The sequence below is a fragment of the Felis catus genome, chromosome B3 (genome assembly GCF_018350175.1).
Source record: "Felis catus isolate Fca126 chromosome B3, F.catus_Fca126_mat1.0, whole genome shotgun sequence".
In the NCBI taxonomy this organism is placed as follows: Eukaryota; Metazoa; Chordata; class Mammalia; order Carnivora; family Felidae; genus Felis; species Felis catus.
Window position 1 is genome coordinate 27714362 of NC_058373.1, and position 19625 is coordinate 27733986.

Below are 19625 nucleotides of genomic sequence, written 5' to 3' on the forward strand. Positions count from 1 at the left end.
ATCATTGTTTCTTTATTGATTTTCTGCCTAGATGATCTGTCCATTGTTGTAAGTATAGTATTAAAATCCCTGCAATTACCACATTCTTACCAATAAGATTGCTTAGGTTTGTGATTGTTTTATATATTGGGGTTCCTCTGAATTGGGTGCATAAACATTTATAATTGTTAGCTCTTCTTGATGAATAGACCCATAATTATGATATAATGCCCTTTATCTCTTGTTACAACTTTTAGTTTAAAATCTAGTTTTTCTGATATAAGTATGGCTACTCTAGCTTTCTTTTGACTTACAAGTATCATGATAGATGATTTTCCATCCCCTTGCTTTCTATCTAAAGGTGTCCTCAGGTCTAAAATGGGTCTCTCATAGACAGCAAATAGATGGGTCTTGTTTTTGTATCCATTCTTATAACCTGTGTCTTTTGATAGGAGCATTTAGTCCACTTACATTCAGTGTTATTATTCAAAGATATGGATTTAGAGTTATTGTGTTATCCTGTTGGTTTCATGCTTGTAGTGGTGTCTCTGGTACTTTTTGATCTTTGCAACATTCCATTCACAGAGCCCCCCCTTAGGGTCTGGTTTAGTGGTGATGAACTCCTTCAGTTTTTGTTTGTCTGGGAAAACCTTTATCTCTCCTTCTATTCTGAATGACAGTGTTGCTTGATAAAGGATTCTTGGCTACATATTTTTCCTATTCAGCACATTGAGTATTTCCTGCCACTCCCTTCTGGCCTGCCAAGTTTCAGTAGATAGGTCTGCTACTACCTTTATGTGTCTACCCTTGTAGGTTAAGGCCTGTTTGTCCCTAGCTGCTTTCAGAATTCTCTCTTTATCTTTCTATTTTGCCAGTTTCACTATGATATGTCATGCAGAAGATCAATTCAAGTTACCACTGAAGGGAGTTCTCTGTGCCTCCTGGATTTCAATGTCTGTTTCCTTCCCTAAACTGGGGAAGTTCTTGGCTATGATTTGTTCAAGTACACTTTCCGCCCCTTTCTCTCTTTCTTCTTCTGGAACTCCTATGATAACAGATATTATGTTTCATTGAATCACTTAGTTATCTAATTCTCCCCTTGTGGTGCAGAATTTTTTTCTCTCTCTCAGCTTTCTCAGTATCATCTTTTTCCATAATTTTATTTTCTACTTCACTTTTTCTCTCCTCTGCCTCTTCAATCCTCACTGTCACTATGTGTAGCTTATTTTACACCTCATTTACAGCATTTTTATTCATCATAACTATTTTTTAGTTCCTTGATCTCTGCAGCAATAGATTCTCTGCTGTCTTCTATCCTTTTTTCAAGCCTAGTAATTAATTTTATGACTATCATTCTAAATAACTGTTCAGTTAGATTGTTTATGTCTGTTTTCATCAATTCTTTAGTTGTCATTTCTTCCTGGAATTTCTTTTGAGGAGAATTCTTCTGTTTCATCATTTTGGCTAGTTTTCTGTCCCTTGTGTGTTTTAAAAGCTTGTTATGTGTCCTGCACCTGTGATCACTACTATATTAAAGAGGGGTCATATAGTGTCCAGGGCCTGGCCCTTCAGGAGGTGCTTTTTTGGAGTGTGTTCCTTGCTCTCTGTTGTTGTGACTTTGGTTGCTTTATCTCCCTCCCCATAGTGATGTTTTGGACCCTCCATCAGGTGTGCTTTGATTTGTTCATTGAAGTAGCCCTAGAAAAGAAAACAAACAAAACAAAAAACAACAAAAAACAAATAAACAAAAAACAAACAAGCAAAAAACAAAAACAAAAAACAAAACAAAACAACCAAAAATACGAGCTACAACAAACCAATGGGGGGGGGGGAGTTGAAATAAAAGAAAATTGACCAAGAAGATAAACTATATGGCTTAATCCGGGGGGGGGGAATAAATAAGGAGATATAGAACAGGTATAAAGAGAATAGATTAAATATGTCTGCTTAAACAAACCAACAACCAGAATAACCAGACTAGAGGGAAGAAATAAGGATAAAAGGAAGAAAAAAACATATATCTACTATGAATTTTCCAAGAATTAAATCAAAAAATGCAAAACTGCTGGGTGCCTTGGAACTGGTGGCAGTGCTGGCCTGGAGGAGGGGCTGTCTGGTTCATCAGCATCAATACTGCTTCAGTAGATATGCAGTTACCTGGCATGGAGGAGCATGGTTTGGTGTGCACCAGTCCTGCCTCCACTGTGGGCCTACTGTCGTTCCCTGAAGCCCCACCTTGTTGGTGATAGGGGGAAAAATGGCAACACCCATGGACTGGGTGTCCCAGACCACTCTGTTCAGGCCGTCCTCACAGTGCCACAGGTGCAAATGAAGCAGTTTGTCCCACTCCACCAACTCCTGTGCCTCCCTGGCTCTTGGCTGGGATTTAAACCCCAATGTCTTAAAGGGTCCCCCTGTGCACCCCAGTTTCGGGGAAGTGCCACTCCATGCCATCAATGTATGGCCTCTGGCTGGTGGGTGCAGGCAGTCTTTGTCCCTTGAACAGTTATATACCTTCTTCCTACAGCACTCCAGGGAGGGTATTGCTTTCTCCCACTGTGGACTGCACCTCTGAACTAGTTACTGAACCAGGGGCTGGCTCCCCTCCTCCCCAGGTGCACAAACGGGGCAGCTGGCCCCAGTCCAGAGAAAGCCCCACAGTTAGCAACTGGCTCTTTCTCCGTCCCAGTCTGTGGTTTTTCTCTTGTCCAGATATTGTCCTTCCACAGCCTCTATTTCTCTTCCCTTTGGCTCTCTGCAGAGGAGGAATCCCTCCCATCAGTGCCTATGCCATCCATTTTATCTCTCCCAGTTCACAATCATGCACCTATGGCCTGCCAGGTTGTCCCCATGGGTCCCTGGAGACATCTCTGTCACTCTGCAGCCTGGACTCTTGGAATTCAGAGTCCTTTGGCCTCCACATTGCTGTGTTTGAGGGATGAGGTAAATTCAGATCCCCCTACTTCTCTGCCATGTTGGATCTCTCAACCCAAACCTCAGAAAATTTAAAAGAATTGAAAACACACAGTGTGTTCTGTAGCCATGATCAAATCAGAGATTAATAACAGAAAGACAAGCAGAAAATCTGCATACCTGAAAATTAAACAACACGCTTCTAAATAACCCAGAAGTCAAAGAGGAAGTTTCAAGGGAAATCAAAATTGTACTGAACTAAACAAAATTAAAATATAACATTTCAAAATCTGTGGAATAAAGCTAAGCAGTGATGAGAGGGAAGTTTACAGCATTAAATGTTCATTCTGGAAAGAAGAAAAGGTCTCAAATCAATAATCTAAACTCTCATCAAATTAACTAATTCTCATCTTAGTAACCTAGAAAAAGAAGAGCAAAATAAACCAAAGAAAGCAGAAGTAAGAAAATAATAAATATAAGAGTAAAAATCAATGAACTAGAAAACAGAAAAACAACAGAGAAAATAAATGAAACAAAGAACCTGTTCTTTTAAAACATCAATAGGGGGTGTCTGGGTGGCTCAGTTGGTTAAGCACCCGACTTCAGCTCAGGTCATGATCTCATAGTCTGTGAGTTCAAGCCCTGCATCAGGCTCTGTGCTGACAGCTCAGAGCCTGAAGACTGCTTCAGATTCTGTGTCTCCCTCTCTCTCTGCCTCTCTCCCATGTGCATTTTCTCTCTCTCTCTCTCAAAAATAAACATTAAAAAAATTTTAAACATCCATAGAATTGACAAACACCTCTACTATGACTGACAAAGAATAAAAGAATAGAAAGTACCAATGTCTGGAATTAAATGGGGAACATCACTACAGACATTACAGACATGAAAAGGACAATAATGGAACATTATGAACAACTCTGCACACATAAATTTGGCATCTTATATGAAAGGGACCAATTTATCAAAAAGCACAAATGAGTACAATTCGCCCAATATAAAATAGATAATTTGAATAATCCTACAACTACTAAGTAGATTGATTTTGAATTTCACTGCAAACTTCTAACAAACATTCAAAGAAGAATAACACCAATTCTACCCAATCTCTTCTAGAAAATAGAAGATGAGGTTGGGAATAGGGAAGAGTTCCCAATTAATTTTATGAAGTTACTGTTGCCCTTATACCAAAATCAGACAGAGGCAAGAAGATGAGGTACACTTCCCAATTAATTTTATGAGGTTAGTGTTATCCTTATACCAAAATCAGAGGCAGTATGAGAAAGAAAAGAAAAGAAAAGAAAAGAAAAGAAAAGAAAAGAAAAGAAAAGAAAAGAAAAGAAAAGAAAGAAGCAAAGAAAGAAAGAGGAAGGAAGGAAGGAAGGAAGGAAGGAAGGAAGGAAGGAAGGAAGAAACAGTGAGAGAGGGAGAGAGGGGGAAGGGGGTGGGAGGGGAAGGAAGGAAGGAAGGAAGGAAGGAAGGAAGGAAGGAAGGAAGGAAGGAAGGAAGGAGAAAGAAAGAAGGAAGGAAAGAAAGAAAGAAAGAAAGAAAGAAAGAAAGAAAGAAAGAAAGAAAGAAAAGAAAAGAAAAGAAAAGAAAAGAAAAGAAAAGAAAAGAAAAGAAAAGAAAAGAAAAGAAAAGAAAAGAAGGAGGGAGAGAGGGAGGGAGAAGAGAGGGAGGGAGGGAGTGAATGTGGCTGTGGCACAAAAATAATTACATATTAGCAAAGGAAATTCAACAATATATAATATACACCATGACCAAGTAGAATTTATTCCAGAGATGCAAAACTAGTTAAGGATTCACAAATTGATCAATGTTAACTATACACTTACCATATGAATCAATAATTCTACTTCTAGGTAGATAACCAAGAGAAATGGGGCACATGCCCACAAAAAAAAACGCGTACATGTTTATAGGAGCATTATTCATAACCCTCAAAAAGTAAAAACAACCCAAATGTCCATTATTAATGAATAAATAAAATGTGGTATATCCATATGATAGAATACTATTCAACAATGAAAATGAATAATATACTGATCATACTATGACATGGATGAACTTTTAAAACACTGTTAAGTGAAAGAAGCCAGTCACAAAAGAGCACATATTGCCTCATTCCATTTATACATGAAGTCTTCTGAATAGACAAACCTACCGAGACAGAAAGTAGATTAGTGGTTGCCATTAGGAGAGGAGTGAAACATATGGGGCTTTATTTTGGGTTAGTGAAAGTGCCCCAAAATAGATTGTGGCTATCACCACCCAATTCAGTGGATATAGTGAAAATCATTGAATTGTACCTTTTAAATGGACATATTATATGATAATTATATATCATTAAAGCTAATAAAAACATCAATCAATATAATCTACCATGTTAACAGGCAAAAGAAGAAAAACCATATCAATTGTTATAATCATATCAATTTGACAAAATTCAATACCCATTCATGCTAAAAATTTGAAGAAAACTGGAATAGTGGGGAACTTCCTCAACTTGATAAAGACTATCTACAAAAAACCTATAGTTAACAACATACTTAATACAAAGACACTTGAAAATTTCCTGCTATGATCAAGAACAAGGCAAGGATTTCCACTCTTATCACTGATATTCAATATAGTACAAGAATATCTAGCCAGTGCAATAGGGCAAAAAAAAGGGGGGAGGGGGAGTTGGTAGAGAGAGTAGAAAGGAAGAAATAAAACTGCCCCAATTTGCAGATGATATGATTTTCTACATAATAAAATTCCAAGTAATCAACAAAAATATCCTCATGGAACTAAATGAGTTCATCAAGGTCACAGGATACAAGATAATATTTTAAAAATCTATACTTCCATATACTATCAATGAACATGTTGACACCAAAATTGAAAATACAATTTACAGTTGCTAAAAAATTAAATATTTAGATGTACATCCAAAAAGACATGTACTGACTCATATGCTAGAAACCATAAAACACTGATGAAAGGAATCAAACAACTAAATAAATTAAAAGATAAATTATGTTTATGGATTGGAAGACTCAACATAGTAAACATGTCAATTCTCTCCAAATTTATATACAGATTTAATGCAATTCCTATCAAATTCCAGAAAGATATTTTATAGATATAAAATTCAAAATATCATATGGGAAGGCAAATAATCTAGAATACCTAATGTAATTTGGGGAAAAAAAGATTAAAATGGGAGGAACCAATCTATCAAAATGCAAGACTTACACTATACAGTTACTGTTACTCTTAGTTACAGTAACTAAGAGTGTGTGGTATGAGCAGACTCATACATACATACATACATCAACAGAACAGAACAGAGGACCTAGAAATAGACCCATGAAAATACGCCCAGTTGATTTTGACAAAGGTGCAAAGGCAATTTAACATAAGAAAGACAAACCTGTTCAACAAATTGTGCTGGGGCAACTGGATATCCATGGGCAAAAGAAAAAGAACCTTTAGTTTATTTCCCATAACTTATATAAAAGTTAACTCAAAACACAACACACACTGGGGCGCCTGGGTGGCTCAGTCAGTTAAGTGTCCAACTTCAGCTCAGGTCATGATTTCGTGGTCCATGGGTTCGAGCCCTGCATCGGGCTCTGTGCTGACAGCTCAGAGCCTAGAGCCTGCTTCAGATATTCATTCTCTCTCTCTCTCTCTCTCTCTCTCTCTCTCTCTCTCTCTCAAAAATAAATAAACATTAAAAAATTTTTTAAAAATGCAACACACATTTAAATGTAAAATGTAAAACTATAAAAGTTTTACAAATAAACATAGGGGAATATCTTTAGATATAGGGCTAGGCAAAAACAAAAACAAAACAAAAAAACAACCTTAAACTTGACACCAAAACACGATCCATAAAAAGAAAAAAAATGATAAATTGGACTTAACCAATATTATAATTTTTTTCTCTGTGAAAGACTGTTAGGAGGATGAAAAGACAAACCACAAACTTGGAGAAAATACTTGCCAATCACATATCCAGGAAAGGATATGAATACATAAAGAACTCTCAGGGAAGAGAAGATGGTGGCAGAGTAGGAGGATCCTAGGCTCAGCTCAGCTCATGAATACAACTAGATAACCATTAAATCATCCTAAATACCTCAGAAATGAACCTGACTTCTCCATAACTACACTCCAAAACTAAAGGTAGAGAACAGGCCATATCGAAGAAGGTGGGAAGTTCAGAGACACAGTTTGAGAGAGAAATGGATCATGGTTGCTGCAGTGGGGAGGGAGCCACGGTCCCAGAGAAGGGCAAAGACAGATTAAAGCACAAGGGAGTCCACACAAGGAAGACAAATTGCCAAAGCAAGTGGCTTGGAAAGCAAGAGGAGCCAAATTTTGTGAGTTCTTCCAACCAGCAGGGCTTAAAGCCTTGAGTTTTAAAGGTCAGAAGCTTTGGCTCAGGGAATGCCTGAAGAGCATTGAGGCTGCTCTTGGAGAGAGGGCAGGGGAAATAGCATGTGGACCTACAGTGTGGAAACAGCGATCTGAAAACACCTGGGGCCCACAGAAGGGAGGTAATTTGCTCATCTCAGAGCATATCCCAGAGAGGCAGCATTCACCCAGAGATTCCTCTAGGAACAAAGGAACTAGCAGGTGCCATTCTCCGCCCCCACTCCCCATCTCTCAGCATAAACACAGGGCTACCTGCAGAAACCAGTGCAGCACTGACACTAGGCTATCTAAGTTGCTTCACCAGTACCTGTCCCCCAGGCTATGGTGGAACCTCCCTTCCCAGTCATGCTTACCCCAGTCCCAGTGAAGTAGCCTCCTCCCCCAGAAGACCAACCAAAACCCCTGCCCACACCACATTTCCCAGCCTGGGAGTTTTGTGGGGCCTTGGTTTCAGCAGTGCTGGCAACGGGTCTCATTTTTCTTTTCTTTTCTTTTCTTTTCTTTTTCTTTTCTTTTCTTTTCTTTTCTTTTCTTTTCTTTTCTTTCTTTCTTTTTCTTTCTTTTTAATGTTTATTTATTTTTGACAGAGAGAGAGCACAAGCAAGGGAGAGGCAGAGAGAGAGGGAGACACAGAATCTGAAGCAAGCTCCAGGCTCTGAGCTGTCAGCACAGAGCCTGATGCGGGGCTCAAACCCACAAACCGTGAGATCATGACCTGAGCCAAGTCGGATGCTTAACTGACTGAGCCACCCAGGTGCCCCTCAACAGGTCTCATTTCAAAAGCAGACCAGCACACGCCTAATTAAAACTCAGCATATTCAGGCCAGGGACAAAACACTGCCCATAACAGGCAAAATGAGCCTCTGCAGATGACTGGCCTAAAGGATAAAGTGGCCAGGAAACAACAGCAGAGTTCATGCAGCACATATTGGAGATACTCCCAGAAGCAACAGGCCCTGGGAACAGGTGACACTATACTGCAAGGGCACTACAGGACCTCTTCTTCATAAGGCCATTACCCTCAAGAACAGAGACAGAGATGACTTTCCTAACTAAGAGAAACAGGCACAGAGACTTAAACAAAATGAGAAAACAGAGGAATTTGAAAAAAATGAAAGAACATGACAGGGCCATAGTCAGAGATCTAAGCAAAACAGATATAAGTAATATGCCTCATAAAGAATTAAAGGACTGATCATAAAGATACTTGTTGACCTTGAGAAAAAAGTGGAAGACATCAGTAAAACCTTTAACACAGAGATAAGGAATAGTACAGTAGAGATGAATAGTTCAATAAACAAAATGAGAGACATGCTTGATGGAATGAACACCAGGCTGGAAGTGAGAGACTAAGAGAAAAATTACCAGGTGTACTCACAGCTGCAAAGAAAAGGTCTCCCCCCCCCCCCCCCCCCCCCCCCCCCCCCCCCCCCCCCCGCCATTCCAGAAACCAGCCAGGGCGTGCCCGGTTGTGGTCTGACCTAAAGGTGGGAACCAATCAAGTTCTGCTGAGTGTTCAAATTTAAATGTCAACCAATAACAGCTCTGTAACCGTGAAAAATCCCTAACTTGTTTGTGCCTGTCTATAAAAGAAGCTGTAAGATCCTCGCTAGGGGCCTCTTAGCGTCACCGGCAACGAGTGCGCGGAGGAACGGGTTCGAACCTGCAATAAACGACCCTTGCCGCTTGGCTTTGACTCTGGACTCTGGTGGTTTGTTTTCGGGGAGTCTCTCGAATCGGGGCATATCAGAAGAAGCAGAAAAAATGAATTAATGACCTAGAAGACAGAGTAATAGAAAGTAATCAGGCTGAACAAATGAAAAACAAATGGCAATAGACTTAGGGAACTCAGTGACTCCGTTTGAACTCAGTATCAAACATAACATTCATATTATAAGAGTCCCAGAAGAAGATGAGAGAGAAAGGGGGCAGAAAATTATTTTTTATTATTGAAATTTATTTGAAGAAATAATAGCTGAAAATTTCCCTTATCTGGGGAAGGAAACAGATATCCACATCCAGAAGGCACAGAGAACCCCCAACAAAATCAACAAAAGCAGATCCACAAAAACATTTTGCAATGGCAAAATGTAGTGATAAAGAAAAACATTTAAAAGCAGCAAGACAAAAGAAGACAGTTATATACCCCATATGGCAATGAGTGGACTTTTCAGCAGAAACTTTGCAAGCCAGGAGGAATGACATGATATATTCAAAACGCTGAGTGGGAAAAATATGCAGCCAATCGAACCAGAGATGAAGAGTTTCCCAAACAAAAACTAAAGGAGTTCATGACCACTAAACTGGCCCTGAAAGAAATATTAAAGGGGACTCTTTGAGTGGAAAGGGAAAACCAAAAGTAACAATATGAAAGTAGCAAACACAAAAACAAAAAACAAAAAATGAATATTTCTGTTAAAAAACTGGTCAAGGAACTCACAAAATAAAAGGAGGTAAAATATGACACCATATACCTAAAACATGGGAAGGAGAGGAGTAAAGAAATGGGTTCAAACTTAAGTGAAATCAACTTAATATAGACTGCCATATGCATAATATCTTATATATGAACCTAATATAATCATAAATCAAAAAACACTAATAGATATGCAAAGAATAAAGAAAAAGAAATTCAAATATATCATTAATGAAAACCAGGAAACCATAAAAGAAACAAGAAAGGATCATAAAAAAACTTCACAAATAAGCACAAAACAAGTAAGAAAATGGCAATAAATACATATCCAGGAATAATCACTTTATTTTTTTTTAGTTTTTTTTAAACTTTTTTAACATTTATTCATTTTTGAGAGACAGAGAGACAAAGCATAAGCAGGAGAGGAGCAGAGAGAGAGGGACACACAGAATCCGAAGCAGGCTCCAGGCTCCGAGCTGTTGGCACAGAGCCCGACATGGGGCTTGAACCCATGAACCATGAGATCATGACCTGAGCCGAAGTCGGACGCTCAACCGACTGAGCCACCCAGGTGCCCCCAGGAATAATCACTTTAAATGTAAGTGGACTAAACACTCTAATCAAAAGACATAAGGTGACAGGGGTGCCTGGGTGGCTAGTTGGTTAAGCATCTGACTGTTGATTTCAGATCAGATCATGATTTCATGGTTCGTGGGTTTGAGCCCCACATCGGGCTCTGCACTGACAGTGCAGACTGCTTGGGATTCTCCCTCTCTCGGTCCCTCTTCCCCCACCTCTCTCTCTCTCAAAATAAATAAATAAACTTTAAAAAAAAGACATAGAGTGACAGAATGGATAAAAATACAAGACTTATCTATATGCTGCCTACAAAAGAATCATTTTAGACCTAAAGACACTTGCAGATTAAAAGTGAGGGGATGAAGAAACTTTCATTATGCAAATAGATGTAAAAAGAAAGCCAGATTTAAAAACAAAAACAAAAGCAAAAGAAAGCCAGATTAGCAATACTTACATCAGACAAAATATTTAAAATAAAGACTATAAAAACAAAGAAGGACACCATATCATTATAAAAGGGGACAATCCACCAAGATATAACAATTGTAAATATTTGTGCACCCAAATACATAAAATACATAGGACCACATGTATACAACAAATACATAAAACAGTTAATAACAAACATATAGGAACTAATTGATAGTAATACAATAATAGTAGGAGACTTTAACACCACACTTACATCAATGAACAGATCATCTGAAGATAAAATCAACAAGGAAACAATGGCTCTGAATGACACCCTGGAGAAGATGGGTTTAACAGATATATTCAGAACATTCCATCCTAAAACAGCGGAATATACATTCTTTTCAAGTGTACATGAAACATTCTCCAGAATAGATCACATATTAGGCCACAAAACAGGCCTAAACAAATACAAGAAGACTGAAGTCATACCATGCACCTTTTCTGACCACAGTGCTATGAAAGTAGAAGTCAACCACAAGAAAAAACCTGAAAAGACCACAAATACATGGAATTTAAATAACATGGGTTAACTAAGAAATCAAAGAAGAAATCAAAAAGTAAACAGAAAAAAATAAAAACACAACAGCCCAAAACCTCTGGGATGCAGCAAAAGCAGTTCTAAAAAGGGAAGTTTATAGTAATACAGGGCACCTCAAGAAGCAAGAATAATCTCAAATAAACAACCTAAGCTTATACCTAAAGAAGCTAGAGAAGGAACTTGTTTGCTAAACCCAAAAACAGCAGAAAGAAGGACATAATAAAGATCAGAGCAGAAATAAATGATACAGAAACTAAAAAAAAATTTTTTTGAACAAATAAATGAAACCAGGAGATGGTTCCTTCAAAAGCTAAAGAAAATTCATAAACTTCTAGCCAGACTCATCAAAAAACAGAAGGACACAAATAAATAAAATTACAAATGAAATAGGAGAAATAAAAACCAACACCACAGAAATACAATTGTAAGGGAATGTTATTAAAAACCATATGCCAAAAAATTAGACAATCTAGAAAAAATGGATAAATTCCTACAAACATATTACCCACCAAACCTGAAACAGGAAGAAATAGAAAATTTGAATAGACCAATTACCAGCAAGGAGACTGAATCAGTAATCAAAAAACTCCCAACAAATTCCAGACCCAGACAGCTTCACAGGTGAACTCTACTAAACATTAAAAGAACAGTTAATACTTATTCTTCTCAAACTATTCCAAAATATAGAAGAGGAAAGAAAACTAAACACAGAAATAAATTCAAAATGGATGAAAGACCTAAACATAAGATAAAATCCTAGAGAAGAAAACAGGCAACAACCTCTTTGACCTTGGCCACAGCAACTTCTTACTAGATATGTCTCCAGAGGCAAGGGAAATAAAAGTGAAAATAAACTATATCAAAATAAAAAGCCTCTGCACAGCAAAGGAAACAATCAACAAAACCAAAAGGCAATCTACAGAATTGGAGCTTTGCAAAAGACATATATGATAAAGGGTTAGTATTCAAAGTGTATTAATAATTTATAAAACTGAACACCCAAAAACAAAGTATCCAATTTAAAATAGGCAGAAGACATGAGCAGAAATTTCTCCCAAGAAGACATACAGACAGCCAACAGACACATGAAAAGATGCTCAACATCACTCACTATCAGGGAAACACAAATCAAAACTAAAATAAGATGTCACCTCACACCTGTCATAATGGTTAAAATCAATAACATAAGAAACAGCAAGAGTTGGTGAGGCTGTGGACAAAGGAGAACCCTCTTGCATGTTGGTGGGAATGCAAACCGAAAACTCCACTCTGGAAAACAGTATGGAGTTTCCTCAAAAAGTTAAAAATACAATAAACCTATGATCCAGGGATCACATTACTTGTTATTTGACAAAACAAATACAAAAACACTAATGCAAAGGAATACATGAACTCTGATGTTTATAGCAATATTATTTAAAATAGACAAATTATAGCCCAAGTGATGAATGGATAGATGAATGGATAAAGAAAAAATAGTATATATACAACAGAATGTTATTCAACCATTAAAAAGAATGAAATTTTCCCTTTGCAACAACATGGATGGAGCTAGAGAGTATATGCTAAGTGAAATAAGTCAGTCAGAGAAAGACAAATACTATGATTTCACTCATATATAGAATTTAAGAAACAAAACAAGGGAACAAAGGGGGGGAAATGAGGGACAGAAACAAACCAAGAAACAGAATCTTAACTATTGAGAACAAACTGATGGTTACCAGAAGGGAGAGGCGTGAGGGATGGGTGAAACAGGTGATGGAGATTAAGGAGTGCACTTGTCCCGATGAGCACTGGGTGATGTATGGAATTGTTGAATCACTGTATCGTACATCTGAAACTAATATAACACTATATGTTAACTATACTGGTATTTTAAAAAAATATTTCTAAATAATAATAATAATAATAATAATAATAATAATAATAAAGAATTCTCAAAACTCAACAGAAAGGAAAATTAAAAATTAAAAAATATCAAGTAAGTGCAGATATTAAGAGTCACTTCACTTAGGAGGATATACAGATAGTAAATGAGCACATGAGAAAATGTCCAACATCATTAGCCATTAGGGAAATGCAAACTAAAACTATGATATATCACTACACACCTATGAGAATAGCTAAGATGAACAAAATAGAGACAACAGCAAATGCTGGCAGAGGATGCAGAGACTGGACCCCTCATACACTTCTGGTGGGAATATAAAACTGCACAGACCCTCTAGAAAGCAGTTTGACAGTTTCTTAAAAAACCACCATACAACCTAGCGATTGCCCTCCTGGATGTTTATCCCAGCAGGTAAATGAAACTTATATATTCACACAAAAACCTGTACATGAATGCTCACAGCAGCTCTATCCATAATAATCCAAAACTGGAAACAACCCAAATGTCTGTCCACGGATGAGTGGTTAACCAAATTGTGGTACATCTATACCATGGAATCCTACTCATCAGTAGAAAGGCACAACTAGTGATATATACAACAACTAGCATGAAACTACAGTGAAAGTAATGAGTTAAAAAAAAAAAAAACAAAAGCAAATCCCAAAAGGTTATACATTGTATGATTCTGTATGTTTGGCATTCTTGAAATAGCAAAGTTATAGAGATGGAGAACAGATTAGTGGTTGCCATGTGTAAAGCAAGTGATACAGGCAAAAGGGATGTGGGTGTGGTTATAAAAGGGCTACATGAGGAGTCCTCACAATAATGGAATATCTGTATCTTGACTGTGTCAATGTGAATATTATGGTTGTGATATTGTACCATAATTTTGCAAGATGTTACCATTGGATGAAAATGGGTAAAAGGTACATGTAAATCTATAATTACCTCAAAATAAAAACCTTAATCTCTCTGTCTTCACAGAGGTTTCTAGCCACTGCCCAATTTCTCTCCTGTCCTTTAGAGCAAACTTCTCAAGACCACTGTATTCATTTCTCCTTTCTTTCCTGAACCCACTTCAACCAACCTCATGTCCCCCCAACCTGATGGAAAACAATCTAGTCAGGGTCACCTCCAATAACTTCCAAGCTCTGGCCCTTTCTCAGATTCTCAGCAGCCTTCCCTTTTATTCTCAGGGTTAACTGAGGCTCTTGCTCTTCCTCATTCTCCTTTGCTGGCTCTTTCCACTATTCCCAGCCTTCACCTGAGGCCTGCCCTCCCTAGGAGATCTTAGTCTCAGCTTTAAACACTGGCCATTCTCTAGAGAGGTCTATCTCTTGACCCAACTAGCTCTCTGCTGAGTCTCCCACCCACAACTTCCTCTGTACCCTGGCTCAGCAACTGCCCAGTGCCTCTGCTCTTGTTCAGCTCACTTTCTGGATACCTTCTGGGATCACAAAGGCTTCTGCTCACCCAGAGGTCCCTCTCTTTCTCTTACGTTTCTCATCCAGGTCTTCTAAACACATCCCAAACCCTCCTGCTTACACCTGGTCATTAATTTTCATTTAGATGGCTGGAGCATTCCAGTCCTACAGACTGTCCTCTGGGAGGGACCCCAACACCTTAGCCCATGGCCCACTCTCAATTTCCCAACACCTTCCAACTCCCCAGCTCACAATCTGTCCTATGAGGACCCCAACCCCCAATTCCACTATCCATCCTCTAGGAATGCCCACCTCCACTATCCCAACCCACAGCCCATCCTCTGAGGGGGCCCTCCCAACATGCTAGCCCATGGACTAACCTCTGGAAAAACCCTCTCCAGCACCCTAGCCTGTGGCTGCTCTTCTCTTGAACCCACAGTTTCAGCCTAGCCTCTCCCCATATGCCTGACATGCAGAGAGATGTCTGGGACTCACCCCTTAAGACTCCACAGAGAAGGGCCCACCCTGAGCACTGAGCTAACCTCAGACTACAATAGACATCTGCAGTCAATAGGGGAAGAGCTACACCCCTGAGCCCCTGGGTGCAGCTGTGTCCTGAGCAGGGGTAGAGGACACAGCAGGCTCCTGCTGGGGTGGGAGAGCTACTACGTGAGGTCTGAGTGGTAACAGAGGGGCTATGGCCCTCTGCCAGACAGCCCTCCACCATGGCTGAGCCCAGGCTTTTCCTTCTAAGCAAGATTCATACCAAATTGACCAAATTGCCACCAACTTCTGTAAAAAAGTAGATATTGTGGCTGACATTTCAAACCCCATGGAATGTTCCTATCTTCACACCTGGATCTTGCAGCTCCTGGGTCTGCCCTCTGGCTCTGCTCCCTTCCCCAGCAGCCTTGTAGCAGTACTTCCCCATCCCTCCAGGTCCTACAAGGACCCTGCCCAACTAGGCCCTCCTCCTGTTGGTGTGTCCTGACACAGACTTGACACTCTGCCCACGCCTTGCCTGGAGACATAGCTGAAGTTCACCAACCCTGCTTCAGGTTGTGCTATTTGGCCTTGCTGCTCCTCCCACAGATGTGCCTGTGATGCGGTGGAGGGGCTCATTGGGAGGATAGCTCTGGGTCAAGAGTGGCTGGAGGCCAAGGCTCAGTGCACAGGGGCAGGGCATAGGACACAGGTTCCAATACCTGCCAATGTTGAGGAGAGAACAGAATTCTGCCTTTGGGCCTTTCTCAACTTGGTCCAGCAGTTGTTGTTGGTTGCTGGGCCTGAGACGATGATCAGACAATTGAGATGTAAGAAAGGCGGGGATCTGCGGAGCTGTGTTCCCAGATGCTAGCACCAGGCCAGGGCACCCCCAATGGCTCTTAACAGAACTTGGCCGGGCTTTTGTGGGCATGGCAGGGTTTGTTGGCATTTATGGAGCACAGCTCAAGTTTGGTGCAAATGGCCTGACAGAGCATGAGGGGCAGGAAGCAACAGGAGAACAGGGGTTCCAGGAACCTGCCCTCCGTGCACCCCAGTCCAACAACTATCTTTTTGACACCCCATGCACCTCCCGTTCTGAGGATCTGGTGCCTTCCCCTGCACAGGCATGCCAATTAAACTAATTAAATTACTGAAGGACGATCCTCATGTTGGTTTTACAGTAAATCAGTAGCAGCAATATACATCATTTGGAATATAGTACCTTTGTGAATTTTAAGAACACTTTTCTTCAAGTTCTTTAATCACTTGACATAATACAATAATGAAAAAAGAAAAAGAAAAAAGTATACTGGCTGCTGTGAAAACTTTGTTATTGAAAATAACCCGCTCGGCCGCTAATATTCTCCTCTTGTGCAAGGTCCTAAAAAAACACTTGAATCTTCCAATGTTCCTTTCCATGGTAAGCACTACTGAGGCCCAAAGCTCCGCAGTCAGTGTGGAGCTGTCCACATGGCTGTGTCTCCAGGGGTGTGTGGCTGCCTCTGAAGGGTAAATGCTGTATTTGCATTTGCTTGGCTGAGGCCTCCAGGTGTGACTGTAGGAGGATCTGCGTCCACAGGGGCGTGGCTGTCTGTGGGGACGAGGCTGCGGCAGTTTGAGCCCAGTGCACCTTTCTAATTGATGAAGCCTGGAAAGAGGCACAGCCCCTAGGGCGAGGAGGCTGGTGCAGGCCAGCTCCCCGGTCAGACTACTTCTCAGTCCACTCTGAGAAAAGGCAGATATGTCTGTGGTGGGTAGTGCAGAGTGGGCTGTGCCTCCACCTGCACAACAGGCTAGGGCACAAAAGTCTGACCCTGTATCTCTTCAGATGGGGTTTGCAACATGTGAATTTGGGTAGAAGTTTCTAGAACATTCAACCCAACAGGATAGTTTGTAATCGCTTTTATGCTCTCCCCGTACTGTGCCCAGGGAAGGTAACTAGTGGGCGCGCTTCTGAGTGCCTCCAGGAGCGCGCTATCCCCGCTGCAGTCTGGAACTGGGCCGCCGTGCTCAGCCTCCTGCCCTCGCCTGCCTGCCTGGGCAGGACACCCTCTCACGCCAGGCCTTGCCACCAGCCCCCAGGTGAAGGAGTATCCATCTCTTCTACCTGCACTCCAGGCTGTTTCGCTTATTCCTGCGGCGCTGTGTTGTTGACTTTTCGCGCATCCTGCAAACAAGTTTGAAACTGTCCTTTGCCCGTCAAAAAAAAAAAAAAGAGAGAGAGAGAGACCCGTGCTGGGGCGAGTCCTCGCTCCCTTCTCTCTCAGAGCGCACCTCCTGCTGCACAGGGCACAGCAGGTTGGGGCACGGCCAGAGCACCGACCTCATCACAGAATGAGTGGCCTCACAGGCCACTAAGTCGGGCCCCACCTCACGAGGGCCTGGGCCACTAGGATAGTGCCCCGTGTGTGGGCAACTGGCCGAGAGGAGACTGCTTTCAAGCACAGGAAAGTGCTTCTGCGAAGTGGTAGGGCTGCCCCCAGGAGCTAACCAGAGACACCTGGTGTGTGGGGTCTCTTCTCCTATTTTCCAATATATAGGAAAGATTGAAAACTCCCCGAAAGGCTCTCCCCTTCCTGTGTACACAGGCCGCCTCTTCTGGGCCTCCAGCCTCTAGGTTGTCCTCCCCCTTTTCGGGCCTTTCATGTTTCCATTGCAAGCCAAATCCTCCCCACCCTATCCCCACCATTCCCCAACTAACCCCAGAGTTAAAAGGCCCTATTCCTCTCCCTCTCCCAAAAGGCTTAGATCTCACTAGTGGACAGGCAATGCTCCCAAGCTCCCCTCTGCAGCCTAGATCACTGTGTGCAGCTGCCTTCTTGTCTCCCCTGATGTCCAGCATCCTTCTAGATGCACCCATCACAAACCCAGAGCCTGAGAACTGTCCTCACCCTGCAGACCCTTTACCTATGAAGTGTCCCCTACCACTGCCCTGGTTGTGCAGCTACCTCTCAGTGGGCAAGACTCAGCTACCTACCACCCAACCACAGTGATCTTTCCAAAATACACATCAGACTACGTGTCCTCTGGCTTAAAACCTTTCCCAGGTGTCCCAGGTGTGGGTACTGCTAAATCTCCAGACAGGGCTTTTCTTTCCTCTGTAATTCCTGATGTTCCTCAGACCTCAGCTAACTTCAAAGGGGCCATGACTTTTTTCAAGAATAAAAACAGTATCAGTATTTGCTTTTCATCAGTATAATAAAACTTATGTTCCTAAATCACTTGCACTTTACATCTGATATGAACAACTGCACTCAAATGTTTGTAAACTAAATTGCAATAACAAGCAGTTTTTGTTCAGTCCTTCATGGTTTACCTAGAGCTTTCACCTCTGTTGTTTTTAATGAGATTTAATCTTCATTAGCAATTATGTGAGTTGGTATCATCATTAGCAGTGAAGCTCCCAGCCCCCACAAGTCCTACTCCAAGGACCTGGATAGCAGGCACTGCTCCAGGTGCCTGGACAGCAGACTCCATGCCAACCCCTATAAGCAAATTCAGGAACTGCATTTCCTAGGTGGTTTAGGTAACAGTGGACTGCCTTGTATTCAGGAGATAATTGCTCACAACTGACAACAGCCTCCTATTTGCTTTCCCTCAGAATCACTGCATATTGTGGAGTTGTCACATCCCCGAAGTGCTCAAAGGATCACCTGCGGAACTTCAGGAGCAGCCAGTTCTGTGTGGTGGAAGGCTAGGCACCTGGCCGAGGCAGGCCTGGGTCTGTAACCCCAAGAATATCCACACAGGGAAGCTTGTGCTTACTATCCATATCCTTGGAATGAGCTAGCGACATCCAATCCATTTATTCCGCTGTGTGTGGTCAGAGTGAAAAGAAGAGGCTCTGGGGGATTTAATGCTTTCCCCCACCCCCACCCCCCCGCCGGCGCATTCCACAGAAACGCCTGACTAGCGCTCACGTGTGTGAAGCCAGCAGTGGGAGCAGATGCCGCCCTGCAGTTCAAGCAGAACATTCGCTGTCTGAACACGTCCAAACGCCCCTCAGTATCCCCATGGGCCACCCCGGGGTGAGGGGCCCGGTTTGTCCTGGGAACTTGCCTCTCAGTGAGCGGCTTCCGTTAAATCTAGAAAATGCCTGGTGTGGTAATGAGCGCCCTGTGCTCACACCAGCTACTCATTTTCCCCTCCATAAAGCAACGACTCAACACAGGCTTTTTAAAACCCTACCTGCTTCCCAGAACAGACAGGTTAGCTCCTCACGTCCTCTCTCCCCACTGGCCTGACGACTTGATCTTTCTCCAAAAGTGAAGTTGTAAGATACAAACTGATAGCTCCCGAACGGTGAGTGGAGAGCTAAGGAAAACTCTGCTGGGACTGGATGCGGGCGTGGGCACCGCGGGGGCGGGGCGAGCCCTCCTCCGCACCTCCCGGTCTGGCCACTCCCACAGACCGCACCTCTGGAAGACTCCCCCAGACCCAGGGCAGCCTGCCCCGGAGAGGATGAGAGGGCTCCCTCGCCCCAAGAGCTATGGAAGA

The 19625-nt window shown here is 41.7% G+C and overlaps 1 protein-coding gene across 1 annotated transcript in view; it reads right to left on the reverse strand.

Moving 5' to 3' along the window:
• Positions 1-19625, reverse strand: part of OCA2 (OCA2 melanosomal transmembrane protein) — a 495166-nt gene extending 475541 nt beyond the window's left edge. Inside the window, exon 1 of the mRNA XM_003986906.5 lies at positions 19317-19625. The gene's annotated coding sequence lies outside the window, so the exon portion shown is untranslated. The remainder of the gene's footprint in view (positions 1-19316) is intronic.